We start from the raw sequence: 22781 nt of genomic DNA, 5'->3' as shown, positions 1-22781 counted from the left end.
TGACATACGGGTTATATGAATCATTGGCACTGAGGTTCAACCGATAAGATCTTTGGAGAATATGTAGGATCAAATATGGGCATCCAGGTCCCGCTATTGGATATTGACCGAGGAGTGTCTCGGGTCATGTCTACATAGTTCTCGAACCCGCAAGGTGTGCACACTTAAGGTTCGATGATGTTTTAGTATAATTGAGTTATATGTGTGGTTACCGAATGTTGTTCGTATTCTCGGATGAGATCACAGACATCACGAGGGTTTACGGAATGGTCCGGAGACGAAGATTGATATATATGATGGTTTCATTTGGTCACCGGAAAGTTTCGGGCATTACCGTCAGTGTACCGGGAGTGACGAATGGGTTCCGGGTATTCACCGGGAGGGGCACACCCACCCGGGAGTGAGCCCAGTGACCCTAGGGTGGCGCACCAGCCCTTAGTGGGCTGGTGAGGCAAGCCCAATAGGGCCATTGCGCCACAAGTGGAAAAACACCAAAGGAAAGAAAGAAAAAGGAAAGAGGGAGGTGGGAAGGAAGGAGTGGACTCCTTCCCCCAAACCGAATTGGGGTGGGAGTCCACGTCCTCCCTTCGTCCGGTGCCCCTTGGGGCTCCTTGAGCCCCAAGTCTATCCCCTCCCCTCCTCCTATATATACTCGTGGTTTTAGGGCTTTTGAGACACAACTTTTGCCACGTGCAACTCAAACCTATACCACATAGTTTTACCTCTAGATTGGATTCCTGCGGAGCTCGGGCAGAGCCGTGCAGGAGTAGATCATCACCACCACCGGAGCGTCGTCACGCTGCCGGAGAACTCATCTACTTCTTCGTCTCTCTTGCTGGATCAAGAAGGCTGAGATCACCATCAAACTGTACGTGTGCTGAACGCGGAGGTGTTGTCCATTCGACGCTAGATCGGAACGGATCGTGGGACGGATCATGGGACGACGGTTATTTGAATCACAAAGCTGTACCACTACATCAACCGCGTTTCTTAACCCTTCCCGCTTAGCGATCTACAAGGGTACGTAGATCTAATCTCCTCTCATAGATGGACATCACCATGATAGGTCTTCGTGTGCGTAGGAATTTTTTTGTTTCCCATGCAACGTTCACCAACACATTTTCCATAGAACTTCAAATCGTATGGAATAATAGTGGTTCTCTCCCGCCCCCTCCCCTGTCCACTATCCTCCAATATCCATCTTCTTCGCCCCTCGCCTCTCCCTCTCGACTTTGTAGGGATAACTTGCATGCTTCTTTTGGCCTTGTTATTTTGAAAGTTCATGATTACTTTGCTAGTTTGCTTGAAGTGTTATTGTTTCCACGTCAATAGCAAACTATTGTTTTGAATCTAATGGATCTGAACATTCACGTCACATAAGAGGAGTTACAAAGGACATCTATGCTAGGTAGCATGAAAGCATCAAAAATTCATTCTTTATCACTTCCCTACTCGAGGACGAGCAGGAGTTAAGCTTGGGGATGCTTGATACGTCTCAAACGTATCTATAATTTTTGATGGTTTCACGCTGTTATCTTGTCAACTTTGGATGTTTTGTTTACCTTTTATATCTTTTTTGGGACTAACTTATTAACTCAGTGCCAAGTGCGAGTTCCTGTTTTTTCTGTGTTTTTGACTCTTTTCAGATCTGATTTTGGAACAGAGTCCAAAGGGAATAAAATCCCCAAAATGATTTTCTCCAGAATGGAAGAAGATAAGGAGGCTTGAGGGCCAAGCAAGTGGGCCCATAGGGAGCCCACAAGCCCTGTTGCCATGGCCAGGGGGGAGGCCGCGACAACCAAGCTTGTGGCCTCCCTGGCGCTCCCCTGCCCTAGGTCTTTGGCCTATATATTCCCTAAAAATCCAGAAAAAATCAAGGCGTCCACGAAAACACTTTTCCGCCGCCGCAAGCTTCCGTTTCCGCGAGATCTCATCTGGAGACCCTTCCCGGTGCTCTGCCGGAGGGCACTTTGGAATTGGAGGGCTTCTTCATCAACATCATCGCCCCTCCAAGGACTCGTGAGTAGTTCACTTCAGACCTACGGGTCCATAGTTAGTAGCTAGATGGCTTCTTCTCTCTCTTGGATCTTCAATACAAAGTTCTCCATGATCTTGATGGAGATCTATCCGATGTAATCCTCTTTGGCGGTGTGTTTGTCGAAATCCGATGAATTGTGGATTTGTGATCAGATTATCTATGATATATATTTGAGTCTTTGATTATTTCTTATATGCATGATTTGATATCCTTGTAAGTCTCTCTGAGTCTTGGATTTTGTTTGGCCAACTAGATCTATGATTCTTGCAATGGGAGAAGTGCTTGGTTTTGGGTTCTTACCGTGTGGTGACCTTTCCGAGTGACAGTAGGGGCAGCAAGGCACACATCGTGTAGTTGCCATCAAGGGTAACAAGGTGGGATTTTTCGTAGATATGAGATTGTCCATCTACATCATGTCATCTTGCTTAAGGCGCTACTCTATTCTTTTGGACTTAATACACTAGATGCATGCTGGATAGCGGTCGACGTGTGGAGTAATAGTAGTAGATGCAGAAAGTATCGGTCTACTTGTTTTGGACGTGATGCCTATAGATATAATCATTGCCATAGATGACATCACGACTTTGCCCGGTTCTATCAATTGCTCGACAGTAATTCGTTCACCCACCGTCTACTTGCTTTCATGAGAGAAGCCACTAGTAAACACTATGGCCCCCGGGTCTATTCACACCTATCATTTACACCTCCGCTTTTACTTTGCTTTGTTACTTTGTTGTTTTCAGTTCTCACTTGGCAAACAATCTATAAGGGATTGACAACCCCTTCATAGCGTTGGGAGCAAGCCTTTTGTGTTTGTGTAGACACTTGTGATACTGCTTCACTGGATCGATACCTTGGTTCTCAAAACTGAGGGAAATACTTACCACCGCTGCGCTACATCACCCTTTCCACTTCGAGGGAACACCAACGCAAGGCTCCAAGGCCACGGGGAAATCCTTTGCATATTTGCCTAGGAAGTCCCTAAAGGCGTAGCCGTAGCAGAAGGATTCCTCGTGCCGTTGCTGAGGAGAATCAAGACAAGAACAGTCTCCCGTCAGCACGTGTTTCTGGCGCTGTTGGAAGGTCTTTTGTTGCATCAGCAGAAGTATTTCTGGCGCCGTTGCCAGGGAAGGAGAGATCTATCCAAGTAGGTCTCACAAACTCATCTCCCACATTTACTTTTTTGCCAGTTGCCTCTCGTTTTCCTCTCCCCCACTTCACATTTGCCGTTTTCATTTGCCTTTCTCCTTTGCCTTTTTCCTTTGCCGCTTTCTTTTGCCCTTTGCCGTTTTCCTTTGCCGGTTTTCTTGCTTGCTTGTGTGCTTGTTTTTTTGTTGAAGTCATCATGGCTGAAAACACCAAACTTTGCGACTTCTTGAGTACCAATAATAATGATTTTATTAGTACTCCGATTGCTCCCACCACTAGTGCGGAATCGTATGAAATCAACGCAGCTTTGTTGAATCTTGTTATGAAAGAGCAATTCTCTGGCCTTCCTACTGAAGATGCCGCATCCCATCTCAATACCTTCATTGAGATTTGCGATATGCAAAAGAAAAGAGATGTGGATAATGACGTGATTAAGTTGAAGCTTTTTCCTTTCTCGTTGCGAGATCGCGCAAAAACTTGGTTTTCTTCTTTGCCTAAAAATAGTATCGATTCTTGGGATAAGTGCAAAGATGCTTACATATCCAAGTATTTTTCGCCGGCTAAGATCATCTCCTTACGTAACGATATCATGAATTTAAAGCAACTTGATCATGAACACGTTGCACAGTCTTGGGAGAGGATGAAGCTTATGATTAGAAATTGTCCCGCTCATGGCTTGAGTTTGTGGATGATTATACAAATCTTTTACGCTGGTTTGAATTTCGCTTCTCGCAATATCTTGGACTCCGCCTCAGGTGGAACGTTCGTGGAAATCACGTTAGGAGACGCTACAAAACTCCTAGACAATATCATGACCAACTACTCTAAGTGGCATACTGAAAGGTCACCTGCTAGCAAAAAGGTACACACTATAGAAGAAATTAACTCGCTTAGTGCTAAGATGGACGAGTTGATGAATTTGGTTGCTAGTAGAAATGCTCCTTTAGATCGTAATGACATGCCACTATCTTCCTTGATTGAGAGTAGCAACGCTAGTTTGGACGTTAACTTTGTTGGTAGGAACAATTTTGGCAATAACAATGCTTTTAGAGGAAACTATGTTCCTAGGCCTTTTCCTAGTAACTCCTCTAACAATTATGGCAATTCCTACAACAACACTTATGGAAATCACAACAAATTACCCTCTGATTTAGAGAGTAATATCAAAGAGTTCATCAACTCTCAAAAGATTTTCAATGCGTCCATAGAGGAAAAACTACTCAAAATAGACGATTTGGCTAAGAGCGTTGATAGGATGTCTTGTGATATTGATGCTTTGAAAGTTAGATGTGCTCCTCCCAAGGTCAACTTGGATGAAACTTTGAAAGCTATGCGTGTCTCCATGAATGAGAGCAAAGAAAGAACCGCCCAAATTCGCGCTAGTCATGAATGGTTTAAAAGGGTGCGTCCTAGTGATGCAAATCACGAAGATCTTAAAGTGCTTGGTGTGTCTCCTCTTGAATCTTTGTTTTCGCGTGTCAAACCTATTGATGAAGGGGCTGTATATGAATCCACTTTGGTTGAAAAACGCCCCAATGATTCGGAGTCCACCTATCTTGATGATAAAGGTGTGGAGAGTAGAGTAGAAGAAATCAAAATTTTGGGTAGTAATGAAACTCCCACTTTGGATTTCAAGGAATTCAATTATGATAGTTGTTCCTTGTTTGAATGCATTTCTTTGATGCAATCCATTGCAAACTCTCCACATGCTTATAGCCAAAGCAAAGCCTTTACCGCGCATATCATAGATGCTATGATGAAATCTCTTCAAGAGAAGCTCGAACTAGAAGTCTCTATACCTAGAAAACTTCATGATGAGTGGGAACCTACTATCAAAATCAAGATAAAAAACTATGAGTGCAATGCTTTGTGTGATTTGGGTGCTAGTGTTTCCGCGATTCCAAAGTCTTTATGTGATATTCTTGGTTTTCATGAGATTGAAGAGTGTTCTCTTAATTTGCATCTTGCGGATTCTACTGTCAAGAAACCCATGGGAAGGATCGATGATGTTCTTATTGTTGCAAATAAGAACTATGTACCCGTGGATTCCATTGTACTTGACATAGAGTGCAATCCTTCATGTCCCATTATTCTTGGTAGACCTTTCCTAAGGACTATTGGTGCTATCATCGATATGAAGGAAGGGAATATTAGATTTCAATTTACCTTAAAGAAGGGCATGGAGCACTTTCCAATAAAGAAAATAAGATTGCCTTATGAATCTATGATGAGGGCTACTTATGGTTTGAGCACCAAAGATGACTATACGTGATTCCATCACCTTTTGCCTAGCTAAGGGCGTTAAATAATAGCGCTTGTTGGGAGGCAACCGAACGAATCTATCCTTTTTATTTCTGTTTTGTGTTTTCCACACTTTCATAATTCTGTTATGATTGTGTTTTTTGTGTTTCTTTTTGCGTTTGTGCCAAGCAAAACCGTTATGATTAGTCTTGGGGATGATCGTTTGGTCATGCTGGAAAACACAGAAACTTTTTGCTCACGAAAAGAATTTTCAATTTGTTTCTGTAAGAGATTTTGAGTTGATTCTTTTTGCTATTGATTGCTACGCAAAGTCTTCAGACCGTCGTAATGTTTCAGAATTTTTTAAGTACCAGAAGTATACGAAGTATACAGATTGCTACAGACTGGTCTGCTGTTAACAGATTCTCTTATTGTTGTGTTGGTTGCTTATTTTGATGAAACTATGGATAGTATCGGGGGGTATTAGCCATGGAAGATTGAAAATACAGTAACCCAACATCAGCATTAGTAGAATTCAAGTTTTCTACAGTACCTAAGGAAGTGGTGGTTTGCTTTCTTATACCAATGTTATCACAAGTTTCTGTTTAAGTTTCGTGTTGTGAAGTTTTCAAGTTTAGGGTGAAGTTCTTATGGAGAAAAAGATAAAGAGTGGCAAGAGCTCAAGCTTGGGGATGCCCAAGGCACCCCAAGAGATTCAAGGATGTCGTAAAAGCCTAAGCTTGGGGATGTCCCGGGAAGTCATCCCCTCTTTCGTCTTCAATCCATCGGTAACGTTACTTGGGGCTATATTTTTATTCACCACATGTTATGAGTTTTGCTTGGAGCGTCTTGTATCGTAGGAGTCTTTTATTTTTGTTGTGTCACAATCATCCTCGCTGCACACCTAGAGAGAGATAGACATGCACTCACCGTGATTTTGTCGAGCTTCACTTATATCCTTTGGTAGACAATTCAGCTCACATGTGCTTCACTTATATCTTTTGAGCTAGTTGATTTTGCTCTGTGTGCTTCACTTATATCTTTTAGAGCACGGCGGTGCGTGGCTTGGTAGTTGATCTATGCTATGAAAGTAGTCTCAAAGGGGTAGTTATCCAAAGGGATACGAAAACTTCCACCTTCATGTGCATTGAATAGTTAGAGAAGTTTGATTCATCTCAACTAGTTTTGAGTTGTGGTTACGGTAATATTGAAGTTATATTAGTAAGGTGTTGTGAATCTAGAAATACTTGTGTTGAAGTTAGTGATTCCCGTAGCATGCACGTATGGTGAACCGCTATGTGATGAAGTCTGAGCATGATTAGTCTATTGATTGTCATCCTTTGTGTGGCGGTCGGGATCGCGCGATGGTTTATACCTACCAACCCTTCCCCTAGGAGTATGCGTTGAATGCTTTGTTTCGATTACTAATAAAACTTTTGCAACAAGTATATGAGTTCTTCATGATTAATGTTGAGTCCATGGTTTAGATGCACTTTCACCTTCCACCATCACTATCTTCTTTAGTGCCGTGCAACTTTCGCTGGTGCACAAAACCCACCATTAGCCTCCCTCAAAACAGCCACCATACCTACCTACTATGGCTTTTTCAAAGTCATTCCGAGATATATTTCCATGCAACTACCACCATGACATGTGCCACCACGTCTACATTGCCATTGCATGATCATAATTAGCTAGCATGATGTTTCCATTTATGTCTATGCCATGCTAGAACATTGTCACGGTACACTACCGAAGGCATTTCATATAGAGTCATAATTGCTCTAAGTTTTGAGTTGTAAGTGTGATGATCATCATTTATGGAGCATTGTCCCACGTGAGGAAATAAAATAGGCCAAAGATGCCCACCAAAATAAAAAATAATAATAAAAAATAGGCCAAAGAGCCCATCCAAAAAAATGAGAGAAAAAGAGAGAAGGGACAATGCTACCACCTTTCCACACTTGTGCATATTAAGCACCATGATCTTCATGATTGAGAGTCTCTCGTTTTGTCACCACCATATAGCTAGTGAGAAATTTTCATTATATAACTTGGCTTGTATATTCCAATGATAGGCTTCCTCAAAATTGCCTTAGGTCTTCGTGAGCAAGCAAGTTGGATGCACACCCACTAGTTTTCTTTAAGAGCTTTCACATACTCATAGCTATAGTGCATCATTTGTATGGCAATCCCTACTCATTCACATTGATATCTATTGATGAGCATCTCCACAGCTCATTGATATGCCTAGTTAATGTGACCATCTTCTCCTTGTTTGTCTTGCAACCTCCACCACACTCCACACCACTTATAGTGCTAAAACCATGGCTCACGGTCATGTATTGCATGAGAGTTGAAAAGGTTTGAGAAAGTAAAGGTGTGAAAACAATTACTTGGCCAATACCGGGGTTGTGCATGATTTAAATTCGTTGTGCAATGATGATAGAGCATGGCCAGACTATATGATTTTCTAGGGATAACTTTCTTTTGGCCTTGTTATTTTGAAAGTTCATGATTACTTTGCTAGTTTGCTTGAAGTATTATTGTTTCCACGTCAATAGCAAACTATTGTTTTGAATCTAATGGATCTGAACATTCACATCACATAAGAGGAGTTACAAAGGACATCTATGCTAGGTAGCATGAAAGCATCAAAAATTCATTCTTTATCACTTCCCTACTCGAGGACGAGCAAGAGTTAAGCTTGGGGATGCTTGATACGTCTCAAACATATCTATAATTTTTGATGATTTCACGCTGTTATCTTGTCAACTTTGGATGTTTTGTTTACCTTTTATATCTTTTTTGGGACTAACTTATTAACTCAGTGCCAAGTGCGGGTTCCTGTTTTTTCTGTGTTTTTGACTCTTTTCAGATCTGATTTTGGAACGGAGTCCAAACGGAATAAAATCCCCAAAATGATTTTTTCCAAAACGGAAGAAGATCAGGAGGCTTGAGGGCCAAGCAAGTGGGCCCACAGGGAGCCCACAAGCCCTGTTGCCGCGGCCAGGGGGGAGGCCGCAGCAACCAAGTTTGTGGCCTCCGTGGCGCTCCCCTGCCCTAGGTCTTTGGCCTATATATTCCCTAAAAATCCAGGGAAAAATCAAGGCGTCCACGAAAACACTTTTCCGCCGCCGCAAGCTTCCGTTTCCGCGAGATCTCATCTGGAGACCCTTCCCGGTGCCCTGCCGGAGGGGACTTTGGAGTTGGAGGGCTTGTTCATCAACATCATCGCCCCTCCAATGACTCGTGAGTAGTTCACTTCAGACCTACGGGTCCGTAGTTAGTAGCTAGATGGCTTCTTCTCTCTCTTGGATCTTCAATACAAAGTTCTCCATGATCTTCATGGAGATCTATCCGATGTAATCCTCTTTGGCGGTGTGTTTGTCGAGATCCAATGAATTGTGGATTTGTGATCAGATTATCTATGATATATATTTGAGTCTTTGCTGATTTCTTATATGCATGATTTGATATCCTTGTAAGTCTCACCAAGTCTTGGGTTTTGTTTGGCCAACTAGATCTATGATTCTTGCAATGGGAGAAGTGCTTGGTTTTGGGTTCTTACCGTGTGGTGACCTTTCCCAGTGACAGTAGGGGCAGCAAGGCACACATCGTGTAGTTGCCATCAAGGGTAACAAGGTGGGCTTTGTCGTAGATATGAGATTGTCCATCTACATCATGTCATCTTGCTTAGGGCGTTACTCTGTTCTTTTGGACTTAATACACTAGATGCATGCTGGATAGCGGTCGACGTGTGGAGTAATAGTAGTAGATGTAGAAAGTATTGGTCTACTTGTTTTGGACGTGATGCCTATAGATATAATCATTGCCATAGATGATGTAACGACTTTGCGCGGTTCTACCAATTGCTCGACAGTAATTCGTTCACCCACCGTCTACTTGCTTTCATGAGAGAAGCCACTAGTAAACACTACGGCCCCCGTGTCTATTCACACCTATCGTTTACACCTCTGCTTTTACTTTGCTTTGTTAGTTTGTTGCTTTCAGTTCTCACTTGGCAAACAAACTATAAGGGATTGACAACCCCTTCATAGCGTTGGGAGCAAGCTTTTTTGTGTTTGTGGAGGCACTTGTGATACTCCTTCACTGGATCGATACCTTGGTTCTCAAAAGTGAGGGAAATACTTACCACCGCTGCGCTACATCACCCTTTCCGCTTCGAGGGAACACCAACACAAGGCTCCAAGGCCATGGGGAAATCCTTTGCATATTTGCCTAGGAAGTCCCTAAAGGCGTAGCCGTAGCAGAAGGATTCCTCGTGCCGTTGCTGAGGAGAATCAAGACAAGAACAGTCTCCCGTCAGCACGTGTTTCTGGCGCCGTTGGAAGGTCTTTTGTTGCATCAGCAAGTAACACCATACATCCTCGTTTATTGTTATTGGTGTGGGAGCACCTCGTACAAGGAGGTTACAGGATGATTACTGATATAACTACCTATAGTATAGTCTATGGAATAGATGGGAGCGACTATCCCTAGCCTCGCCTTATATAGGCGATGAGATCTAGGGTCACAAGGTCCCTAACTCATCTCGTGTCGAGATTACCTTCGTTTGCACACCAGTATGATCTTCTAGCTCCAAGTTGGACCCCTGAACTGCCTCATGCAGCCAAGCTTCCACCAAATCCCCTCGGCCTAGAGGTTGCCTCAACACTAAGCTTCCTAGCTGATGGGTTCCTGCTCTCTTGTAAGAGTGGTTGGTTAACCCCCAATTGTAAGGGCGAAGTAATTTATCAATAAGTATTTCTCCCAATTTGAGAACCAGGGTTTATCGAACCAGAAGGAGTTCTCCCAACAAACAAAATCATCGGTACCTGCACACACAACACAAAACAAACTTTCCCCTAACACGTCGAGAAGTTTTTCAAGCTTCTTGTCCTACTAGATACATGATTAAATTGCACGGGATAATGATGATTGGTAGAAAGGTAAACTGGTACAACAAAGAATAATTTTTTTGTAAAGTTTCCACTAATGGAGAATAGACCGGGGGGGGGGGCATATGTTCACTAGTGAATCTCTTAAGCATACAAGTATGATGTGGTGAACAAATTACGGTTCGGCAACGATTAATTTGTGATATTTATATTCATGAATATGATCATTCATTGTATAATCTTATATAGACATTACGTTTGTGATGTGTAGACTGTTATCCGGTTGCATCTACAACTAATAGTCCACCCCAAGACCACTATCCAACATGCATCTCGAAGCATTAAGTTCATGAAAACGAAGCATTGCAATAAGCAAGATGGCATAATGTAGACAATGAAATATCAAGCAATGTGGCAAGAAACCATCGTCTTATCCCTAACGATAACAATACCATACATGTATTGTCCCTTTCTATCACTGGGATATAGACCACCGCAAGATTATAACCCACTACAATGCAATGCACCACTCCCAGTGAAAAAATACTCATCAAACTTGGCTAGAGAAGACAAATAGATCTGAGAGAATACAAGGCTATTTAATTATATATCAAAGAAACCTTAAAATATTCAATTAAATTCAATGAACGATCTGATCATAGAGTGATAATCATCATATCCAACATATCCAACAAACACACCACCCATTAGATCAAATTGATCTGGGTCATGTGAGGCAGCTCATGGGAACTTAGTATTGAAAATGAGAGAGAGAGAGAGGGGGGGGGGGGAGGGAGGGAGGGAGGAAGAGAGATTCATTCAGCTACTACAATGCGACGTAAGGTCCTAGGGGAACTACTTACACATTGTTATGAATGCAACAGTGTTGATGAAGAAGCCTACAACAATGGATTCTTCCTCTGGCAGAGTGTCGCAACATGCCTCCAGATTGTATCTCCTTTGAACAAGAACTTGCGGTGATGAAAAAAAATCAAAGTCAAATGTTGCAAAAGGTTTCACGAAAATATGGGATTTATAGGCAAGGTGCCACCAGGCCGTGTGGTCCCCTGGTCTGCCTCAAGTGCTTTCTCGATCCTTTGTGCCCCAAAAAGAATAGTATTAAATCCTCAGTTTTTTGGCCTCCATAGATATTTATTTTGTGTAAAGTCAAAAGCATATAAAAAACAACAAGCACTAGATACTAAATTAATAGGTCAGTTCAGAAATATAATATAATATAATATAATATAGTAAGTAGAGAAAAATGATAATATAGTAGCAAGTCATAATAAAAAAATACAGATACACTTGAGAAGTATAATGGGTCATCCCCAGTGTGTTGCACTATAAGTATCACCCGAGTGTGTATGGTGTTTAGAGTTCTACCCTTCCGCAAGAAAAACCTAGGTGGGGCTCCTTGTGTCGGCAACATGCGCAGTTCAACCCCTTGGTCTAGCTTCAGAAATTTTCAGGCTTCCTTGAGCGCGTAGCCTTAGTGGAGAGCAACTAGTTAACCAGCACTCCTTCAAAAGCTTTACAACGATCGCTCCCACGTGTCATCATTTGGCGCGCTCTTAGCCACCGTCACATGTCGCGCTTTGAGCGTTTTTTGGATTATTTATTTATTTTTTCGTACATGTTTTCGGCTTTTTAGGTTGGGTTTTTTGTTTTTTTATGTTTGGGTTTTTCATCGGTCTTTCTTAGCTTTTTGACGAAAAAACATCATTTTCTTTTGTGCAAAAAAAATTGTTTTCTGTTTTTTTCTGCGCGAGGCATGGTTTTGCAAGTGAGAGGCACGACCGTGCCTCTTCGAAACAAAAAATAAATATGTTTTTTGTTTTTTTCGCGAGAGGCACGGCCGTGGCTCTCGGATACGAAAAAACGTGGTTTTTTGTTTTTTTTCTACGAGAGGCACGACACGGTTTCGTTTCCGCGAGAGGCATGGTTTTGCTTTCGCGAGAGGCACGATTGTGCCTCTTGGAAATGAAAAAACATGTTTTTTATTTTTTTCAGGAGAGACACAGTTTTGTTTTCGTGACAGGCACGGCCGTGCCTCTCGAAAACGTAAAAAACGTTTTCTCTTTTCTTTTTCACGAAAATCATGGTTTTGCTTACGCGATAGGAATGATTTTGCCTTCGCGAGAGGTACGACCGTACCTCTTGGAAACAAAAGAACATATTTTCTTTTTTTTACTATCGCAAGAGGTACAATTTTGTGTCCGGGTTTTTTCGTAAAAAAAATGCGTCAAAACCTATCAACATGGGATCTACTTTTAAATATCTTGACACGAAGAACCCAACAATGAAAACGGTTCGAGATTTGAACACATAATTTAAGAGACAAAATGTTTTGAATATAAAATTTAGGTTGCGACAAATGACACATATGTAATGCGTCATGTGTCACAACCTGGAAAGATCGGAGTGACCTTTGAAAGGAATAGTCATCAATTAGTGATTCCAACCTCGGTGCCTCCAAAGGAGAGAAGCACCTCACGTCGTGGGCTTTGAGGCCTCACGTTCTGCATCCTCGTGCTCAACATCTTGGCGGCTTGCATGTGCACAACCTCCAGGCTACGCCTCCGCAACTACCGACTCGCTTCGTCGTGGCTTCCTTACGCTAGATGAATGAATACATAAACTTAAATGATAATCTCCATACATGTGGCACGAAGTAACATGGTCCATACGTCTTGATAACCATCCATGTTGCCACATCAAACATATGACATCATCGAATTATTTTTGGTTTTTTGGACTTAAAAATGTTTTATCTCCTAAATAAAAAATCCAACTAAAAATCCGCTTTCACCATTAAATCCATCTCGACGAGATCTTCAAACTATACCTCATATTGACATTATCATGGTGTGTTCATGGTAGATGCCATGGGATGACTTATCAAGTGTGGTTGGGGCCAAAGTGCGTTGGTGGGTTCCGGAGGCGAGATTGTGGACACGCGGTGCGTGGTACACGATGTACCCAGGTTTGGGGCCGTTCATGGGAGGTAACACCCCTAGTCCTGCCGGATCAAGTATATGGTGGGTAGGCAATATAATTGTGCTCCTTGAGCTGTTCGTCAAAGGAGGAAGAAGGAGCTAGCTCTCTCTTCTTGCCTCTCCCATGGGTGTGGGTGTGTGAACTAAAGATCGACCCCCCCTCTCAGGGGGGGGGGGGGGCGGAGGTGGCTTTATAGTGTAGCCAGTCAAATACAATATGAGGGTGAATAAGGGTGCGGGCCCCGGCTCCGAGCCTCTCCGGCCAGCTGTGGGGCCCATCGACTGTTGGGACTTGTCGGGCGCGAGGCCCGTCGGCTGCGCGCCATTGCGGCCAGCACGTGCCATCGTCATGGAGTACATAGGCACACATCCGCTATAGAGTCGGACCGCCCGGTCAAGGTCAGCGGTACCAGCGACATGTAGTCGTGTCTTGCTCACGTCAGGGGGTCCTGTAGCCACGTGTGCCCTATCAACGAGTCATGTAGCCACGCACGCGTCATCGTGGAGGTCATGTCTTGTCGCTGTATGCTGATACATGAGGATGGGACGGGCGCTGACCTGTCGGCTACCGCCAGAGCCGACTGGTCGAGCCGGAAGCCGTCCAACTAGTCATCAATCGAGGAGCCACCCCGTGAGGGTAGCGGGCGAGCCAGCCAAACGTCTTAGGGGTTGTTCATATCATGACTCATATGTTCATGACATGATCATCTCATGTTGTTCTAGAAGTATCATGCTCATCATTAGTTAACTTGTAAGTGCCATGTTATTGGTTGTCTTGATTGCTTTGGTTGCTCTCAACTTGCGAGTATGTCAAAGTACTCACCTCGCATGTCATGCTGGATTGCAGGTGATGCCGTCATTGATTGCGTGTCGTGGATCCCAAGTTTGTGCTCTAGGATGTTTCCTAGCCAGAGTCCCTGCGGAGTGGAGTCCATCACCGTCGTTGTTGTTCCGCTGCTAGAAGTTATTTCGCTTTAACGACTTGTTCCGCTGCTAGAATAGAGCTATCTTAGCAGGTGTAGTGTTGTTGTGCCTTTGTAATCCTTTATTATACACAAACCCTTGTACCCCAATTATTTGTAATAAAGAGTTGATTCGTTCTATGCCAAGCAGTGTCGTATTCCACAAGACTTGATCTTTGGGTTGGAATACGGGGTGTAACGGTTCGTGTGAGCCGGGGTGCCACATTGATGTGGTAATATGAAAGGGAGTGACTGGATGGTTGTTGGTTAGTAAAGATATCGATAGTTAAAGGGTGTTAATTTGCTGTTCATCCAAATATTGGTTATGGCATGAAGATGATGTGTGAGCATTCTTATTCCTTGCTGAAATCCTAGTGTTGTTTAGGTCGGGGGAGCATGATGGTTAACTCCTACCAACCTCCTCCCTAGTGGCATGCCAGTGGTACTTTGCTTCGAGAGAGCTAATAAAATATTGCAATAAGTATATGAGTTCTTTATAAGTAATGTGAATCCATGGATGTACGCACTCTCACCTCCTCATATTTGCTAGCCTCTTCGGTACCCTGCATTGCCCATTCTCATCTTGAGGCTCGGTGGAAACTTCGTCGGTACATCCAAACCCCGCGACATGATACACTAGCAACTGAGTTGTCAATTCAACCACACTTGGAGATTTAGTTTCTGCAACACTGTGATCAGTAGCACAATAATATGATAGTTTTTATAGCAGTGTTAATAGTAGGAGCAGTAACGGTAACAGTAGGAGCAGTAACGGTAACAGTGATAACAGTTTTGTAGCAGTTGTAATAGCAGTAGCAACAGTAGTAACTTCGCAAGACCAATATGTGGAAAACTTGTAGGCACTGGATCAGTGATATTGTTGGATAATATTTATCATATAATACTCACAACATAGGGCGACACAGAACTAACTCCTGTTCATCGATATAAGGTAGGCATGTATTCCGTAAATAGTCATACATGCTTATGGAAAAGAACTTGCATGACATCTTTTGTCCTACCCTCTCATGGCAGCGGGATCCATAAGGGAACTAAGGGATATTAAGGCCTCCTTTTAATAGAGAACCGGAACAAAGCATTAACACATAGTGAACATACGAACTCCCCATACTACGGTAATCACCGGGGAGAATCCCAATTATTGTCACTTTGGGGTATGCGGATCCTAACACATAGTAGGTGCATGTAACTTGCAAGATCGGATCAGGAACATAGATATAATGGTGAAAACATAAACAATTCAGATCTGAAATCATGGCACTCGGGCCCTAGTGACAACCATTAAGCATAGCAAAGTCATAGCAACATCTATCTCCGAACATAGTGGATACTAGGGATCAAGCCCTAACAAAACTAACTCGATTACATAATGAATCTCATCCAGCTCTTCACCATCCAGCAAGCCTATGAAGGGATTACTCACTCCCGGTGGAGAGCATCTTGGAATTGACGATGGGGGAGGGTTGATGATGAGGAAGACCGAAGATTCCCCTCTCCGGAGCCCCAAACGGACTCCAGATTAGGCCTCCCGATGAAGAACAAGAGGTGGCGATGGCTCCGTATCGTGAAACGTGATGGAACTTCCTCTCCTATTTTTACTCTGAAAATAGGATTTTATAGCGCTGGAATTAGGGTCAGCGGAGCTAGTGGGACCCACTAGACACCAGGTCGAGCCAGGGGGGCCTGGCGCGCCCTGATGTCTAGTGGGTGCCTATGGCCTCCCCTCCGGTGGGTCTTGGTTCCAATATTTTTCATATGTTTCAGAATAAATCTCTAAAAAAATTCATTCCATTCCGAGAACTTTTATTTCTGCACAAAAACAACACCATGGTAGTTCTGCCGAAACATCGCCAGTCCGGGTTAGTTTCATTCAAATCATGCAAATTAGAGTCCAAAACAAGAGCAAGAGCGTTAGGAAAAGTAGATACGATGGAGACGTATGAACTCCCCCAATATTAGCCCATTTCTTGTCCTCAAGCAATTCAGTTGACAAACTAAAAGTGATAAAGAAAAACTTTTACAAACTCTTTGTTCTTGTTTACATATACATTCTTAGAGAGCACCGAGGGCAATAATAAGATAACTCGAACATCAACACTTGGTCAAAACAATCATGATATAATATGACAATAGTGGTATCTCGCTAGCCCTTTTTAGACCGCAAAACATAAATGCAGAGCACCTCCAAAGTTCAAGCAGCGACTAGACATTGTAATTCATGGTAAAAGAGATCCAGTCATGCTGCAAACAACGACTAACTAGACATAAAGCATGAGGATGACAATAGTGCTCTCAGGTCTGGTGCTTATTTGAGAAGGTGATGACTCAAAGTAAAAGTAAATTAACATGAAAGTAGATAGAAAGTCCCTTCGTAGAGGGAAGCAGGGACTTGCAGTGGTGCCAGAGCTCATAGCAAAAATAAGAGATAAATTATTTTGGGAGGTGCGCCCTTCTTATCAACGTTACATCCACGAGTTATAGATATCTTCCATGCTAAACAAACTAGAGGCGGTTCCCAAGCGGTAAAAGTAAAGGTTTACTCCCCCTCCACCAACAAACACACTCCATGGGTAGCCGAATCCACGGGTGACGTCCATACCAACAACAATCCAGGGGAGTTCTGTTTAATTATTTGTGATTTATGATTCGAGATTTGGAGTCCCTTTTTACCAGCTCCTTTCGTGCAAGGGCGAGTGAATAAACACTCATCATAGAATAACCCGCTTAGCATGGAAGATATTGACCGCCCTCTGTTGCTCCATGAGTGGTCCAGGCACACAAAACAGAAGTTCATTTGAAATATTAGAGGTGGCACATGCAAATTTACTTGGAACGGCAGGGTAATACCGCATATAGGTAGGTATAGTGGACTCATCTGGAATAACTTTGTTTCAAGGATTTTGATGCACAAGTAGTATTCTCGCTTAGTACAAGTGAAGGCTAGCAAATAGTTTGGGAAGCGACCGGCTAGAGAGCAAAGACGGTCATGAACATGCTTTATGAATAATCATCGTTGCATACTAGCATGAGTAGGATATAAATACCATGAACAAAAATATCGTGGAGGCTATGTTGGTTTTGATTCAACTACATGCATGAACATGTGCCAAGTTAAGCCACTTTAATATTTAGAGGAGGATACCATATCATCATACTACATCACAACCACTTTAATGCATGTTGACATCCAAGATAAATCATTATCCATTCCTAGCTACTTAAGCATGGCATGAACAACTATAATCTCTAATTGTCATTGCAAACATGTTTGGTCATAATACGCTGAATCATGGATATTGGTCTAAACATATGTACAAAAACAAAAACAAGTTGAGTTCATACCCACTTCTCTTTGCTAGAGTCACTTTGTATCACCATTATTGCCTTTCACTTGCACGACCGAACGATATGAAAATAATAATAGTGCAAGAGTGCCATGGACTAAGCTAGAATCTGCAACATTTTATTCAAGAGCATAAGACAAAGTAATATGGGCTCTTTAGTAGATCAATAACAATGCATATGAGAGCCACTCAATATATTCATCGTGGTCTTCCCCTTGGGTATAACTCAAGGAAGGGAAAAGAAATTAAGAGAAACACACTAAAATGTTTTTGGAGTTTTTAGTTTTTCAAAGCAAATTAAAGAAGGGAAAACTAAAGCAAGAAAAAACTATTTACAAGGGAAAGTTCCCAACAAGTAAAAGAAGAAAAGAGAAATATTTTGGGGTTTTCTTTTAATTCTTACAAGTAAGTTATGCTAGAAAGAAATATCGAAAAGAAGTGAGAAATATTTTCATATTTTCTGCAAGTTTTTCAAACACACAAGAAGAAAGCAATAAAATAAATCTAACAAGGATAATACCATGCAAGAGTGTGAACACCGACAACTAGAATATGTAAGCATGAATGTAAAGTCGGTGGAGACACGTACACCCCAAGCTTAGGCTTTTGGTCTTGCTTGGTAATCACCACCCGTAGTAGCCGTCCGACCTCATTTCAAAGTGTTTGGGCGGTGACACCAGAGAGTCCCACTCCTGGGGCTCCTGCTCGGCCGTTGCATGGGCATTCCGGTAGGAAATAATGTCCTCACGCATGATCCTGAATCCGTTCCTAGCAATAGAATCAAACAAAGCAGGTGCAAGCAACTGGATAATATATCGGGTAACCTCACTATAAACTAAGTTATATAGAAGGTTATCCAAGGAATCATCACTGTCAATAAATTGATGATCAACCATAGATCGATGATCTAGATAAGCTTGTGGTAAAAGATAGTCATCATGATGAAAAGGGATATTAAAGCGTTTCGCTAAGCGAGTGGCATAAATACCACCGTGGATTTTACCCTTAGATGTGTTATTCTGTAACCGTCGAGCAATAATAGCTCCCAAATTAAAGGTGTGATCATTATGGAATGCTCGGCGTATAATGGCAAGGCCAGGAGTGCTAAGTATACTACCCTTTCCCCTAGCAGTTAAACACTTAACGATAAATAAAGCAAAGTGGTATACTGAATGAAACTAGAGACTCGGGGCTATGGATTTCGACACGCCCCCCGTCTCACCGGTTGTTAAGGTGAGTAGGAAATCCTCAAACTCAACCGGTTTGGGTTCTCTTAACTCCCCGTGAGAGGGAACTAAACATATCTCACAAAATTTAGTAAGCAATATTTGGCAGGTTTCAGCATATAGAAATTTTGCACAAAGGAATTAGTGAGAGTATGGAATTGGTCACCCTATTATGCGATGAAGTTGGTCAACCTGACATTTCCCACGAATTGCTCAAAATCAAGGTGGAATCCGGCTTGTTCCATGAAAGGAGTGTGTGGCCATTCGCACCGCGGGACCTGCATCAACCGCGAGGTGGCGAGTCCAGCAGCAGACGATTCGCCAAGAACCCCCTTGGCATTCTTCTTGTACAAACTCCTCCTCAAGAGGTTCATTTTTCCAAGAAAAAATTTCTGAATTTTTTTGGGTCAAAACTAAATTTAACAAAACTTCACAAAAATGCTAGCAACTACTCACACGGATGCCTAGAGCCTAAAACAAGCACTCAAACTACTTGGAAATTCAATAATTCAACATGCAAGCTCATCTACAACAGCACCTAGAGTAGCTAGTTACTTCTAAGATAAACCACTAAAGCAAAAACTAATTGGAGGAGTGGGGGAGTTACATATCAAGGAGCAATCCCCCAAAACAGTTTCAGAAATGGAGTTTCGAGCAAAGAGATCGAAATCCACGTGTTTGAGAGCAAGAACATGAGAGAGAGGGATACACAAATAATTTTTTTCTAGAGGTAGGTGACAAAGTGGGCTCAAGGAATATGTGAGGGGGCCACCGAAGGGCCCACTAGACACCTGGCCGCGCGAGGGGGGCTCGCGCGCCCCGGTGTCTAGTGGCCACCTGGGACACACCCCTCCATTGCTTTTAGTGCCATATATTCTCAAATATTCAGAAAAAATAGTGTAAAAATTTCACGTGATTTGGAGAAATTTTATTTTTGGTCACCTTTTTTATTGCGCGAAAAAATATATATCAGAAAATGGGATAATCATGGCATTCATTGCATTTTAAATAAAACTAACAGGAAAAGTAAAATGGATACACAGAGTTGTGCCTACTGAATTCACTGAGCTCATGCCGTTTGAAAATGATTCATTAATAAGGTTGATCAAGTCTTATTAACAACCACTTCCAATTAGCATGACCCCGAAGAATTTTCATAAAACACTAAGTTACCTTAATGGGGATGTGCATATCCCCGACAATAAGTATCTCGTATTTACTTTTGGCTGTAGGTAGTGGTAGTTGAAAACTTTCATTGGTGGTAGTCAGAGATTTTTCAATAACATTAACACCATTTACTTGAAATTGTTTCCTCGGGAAATGGAACATATGTTCTTTACCATTGACATGAAAAGTGACCTTGCTTTTGTTGCAATCAATAACAACCCGTGCAGTATTCAAGAAAGGTCTACCAAGGATAATTGACATGTTGTCATCCTCAGGCATATCAAGTATAACAAAGTCTGTCAAGTACAACACGTTGGTTTGCAGCAGCAGACCGGGAGTGGCATGTGCGCAGAGGCGAGCGCGGCAAGACCATGTGATAAGGGGCGCGGCGGCTCACATGACACAGGGGCACGGCGCGTCCGCGTGAAACTGGGGCACGGCGGCTCATGCGATGCTGGAACGTGGCGAGTCCGGCTTGGCATCAGTGATAGGCATGGCGGGTCGAGTCCGAGGTGACTTGATGTGAGGCGACGGCAGCAGGCAACTCGAGGTGAGGCGAGTCCGCCACGGCCAGTATGGCTTGGGGTAAGGCGAGTCCAACTCAGGCTTGCGGTGACATGACGGGGCGAGGCCACAACGCCAGCAGCAAGTAGTCAAGGCGAGGCCGAGGCAGCTCGGCGGGGTATCGAGCCCGTGGTCAACCCCAAGCCGCTGCCGATCGTATGCCCTTTCAATATTTTGCAGCGAAGCAGTATCCAACTCGGGAAGCTATTCCTCTTTCTACCTTTCTTTCTACCTCCACGTAACATGCACTTACTCGACTTCCTCGGATGTAGGACTAGTATTACTATTCGGTTCAATGACCTAGCAGATCATTTTTGGTTTCCTTCAGGTGACAAGGAGCATAGCAGTAGCTAGCCCTTGATCGTCTTGGAACTTGAATCCAGCATGTGCAATAATGGTTGCTCGACGGATGTGGTGCTGCGGCTTCGCTCATGTTTCCTCCAAACTTTGATCTGGATCTAAACGACTGTTCGCCAAAAAACTCTTGTTGGTGATCTCGGCGAAAATCTGTGTTCAGCCTGCTCGCTGAGATGATGTAGATCGTTTTCGTGCCGGCTCTTTACGAATCCGGCGGGTCATAAGCTTCTCGATCCCTAAAAAAGATCCCTTCAAAAACACAATTCCACCATGCGATCGGCCCCACGGTGGGCGCCAACTGTCGTGGTTTTGTCACGGCAGATGTCCTCGTGAGAGAACTTAGGTGTGAGGCCATCGCAACCATGTGGCGGCTTGAAGGGGTTGGTCGGAATCGAGAGACGCGAGTTTACCCAGGTTCGGCCCCTTCGATGGAGGTAAAAGCCTACGTCCTGCTTGTGTTCCATTGATGGAGATGATGATCTTGATTACAAGGGTGCAGATTCACCACCTCTGATCTCGTGGGTGTCTAATCTGTCTATCTCATGGTCTGTCTTGTCTAGACCTAAGTTGTGTCTCTCCCCTCTCTTGGGGCGCCTTACCCCTCCTTATATAGGTGGAAGGGGTAGGTTTACATGTAGAGTCCTACTAGGAGTAGGAATAGGACTAGTCTCTCTTGAATCCTAATCCGGGTCTTGTTTCCTTTGTGAGGGAGTCTCTCCTCTTCTTGGGCCTTCTATGTGAGTCGGCCCTCCTGGCCTCTCTATGAGTTGCCTTATGTCAGGGTGTACGCCGGGCCTTGGGCCTTCGTCATTTATCTCAGTCGCCTGTGGGGACACGTATGATTCGCCCGCCAGGTCGCCGGTGAGTCGCCAAGTCCTTGGCGGGTCATACTCCAAGCCGGGTTACACTGCGGGGTATATCCCCGACAGTAGACCCCAAGGTTAGCTTGAATTTATTCATGGTAAGCTCCTGAAATAAGAATAATAAATAAGTTAAGGGACCGGCTTGCCCCTCTGGCCGGCTTGATTTACTGAGGTGGCTCCTTGAAAAATCCGGGTTTCATCGAACCGCCTTCAATCATCTTGTAGGTACGTGTCCTTTGTAATAAAATACATATGCCATTGAGTCGGCCTCCAATGCTTTGGCTTGATGAAAATTTGGGAAATAAGAAATCCACACAATGTTGAACTAGCTTCTCTTGCTTCGGCGGGTTATGATTGACAATGGCGGGTCATGATTGACAATGGCGGGTCATCATAATTAGTAGTGCCCCGTCAAACAACTGAACTCCAATTGACAAATCCGTGTGATGTTGAGCCGGTCTTTCAGTGCTTCAACTAGATAAAAGTATGTTGAACCGGTCTCCCAATACTTCACCTCCATGACAGAATGAAATGTGCTCTTCAATTTTTTGATATATCTATATTATCTGTAGCCCCCAAGGGCCGGGTCATCAGTGTGTGATGGGCCGGGTCTCCAATTTGAACCTCATGATCTATGAAACAACTTAGTGATGTAGCCCCCAAGGGTCGAGTTGTCTTGCCTGCAGCAACCTGGGACTTTAAAAATTTATGATCTGAATAGTGTAGCCCCCAAGTGACGGGTCGATTGCTTGCGGCGACTCGGGACTTCCTTGTTCTTCTCCTTGAGCAGCAATGTGTAGCCCCCAAGGGTCGGGCCATTATAAAAATGATGAGTCGGTTCTTCCTTGAATCCATACTTGACTAATGAGCGACCTGTAGCCCCCTAGGGCCGGCTTATCTTCTTGAAATAGCCAGGTCTGTTGATGATGTGATCATTTGAAAAGCGGAT

The sequence above is a fragment of the Hordeum vulgare genome, chromosome 5H (genome assembly GCF_904849725.1).
Source record: "Hordeum vulgare subsp. vulgare chromosome 5H, MorexV3_pseudomolecules_assembly, whole genome shotgun sequence".
Classification (NCBI taxonomy): Eukaryota; Viridiplantae; Streptophyta; class Magnoliopsida; order Poales; family Poaceae; genus Hordeum; species Hordeum vulgare.
This window is presented reverse-complemented; position numbering follows the sequence as displayed.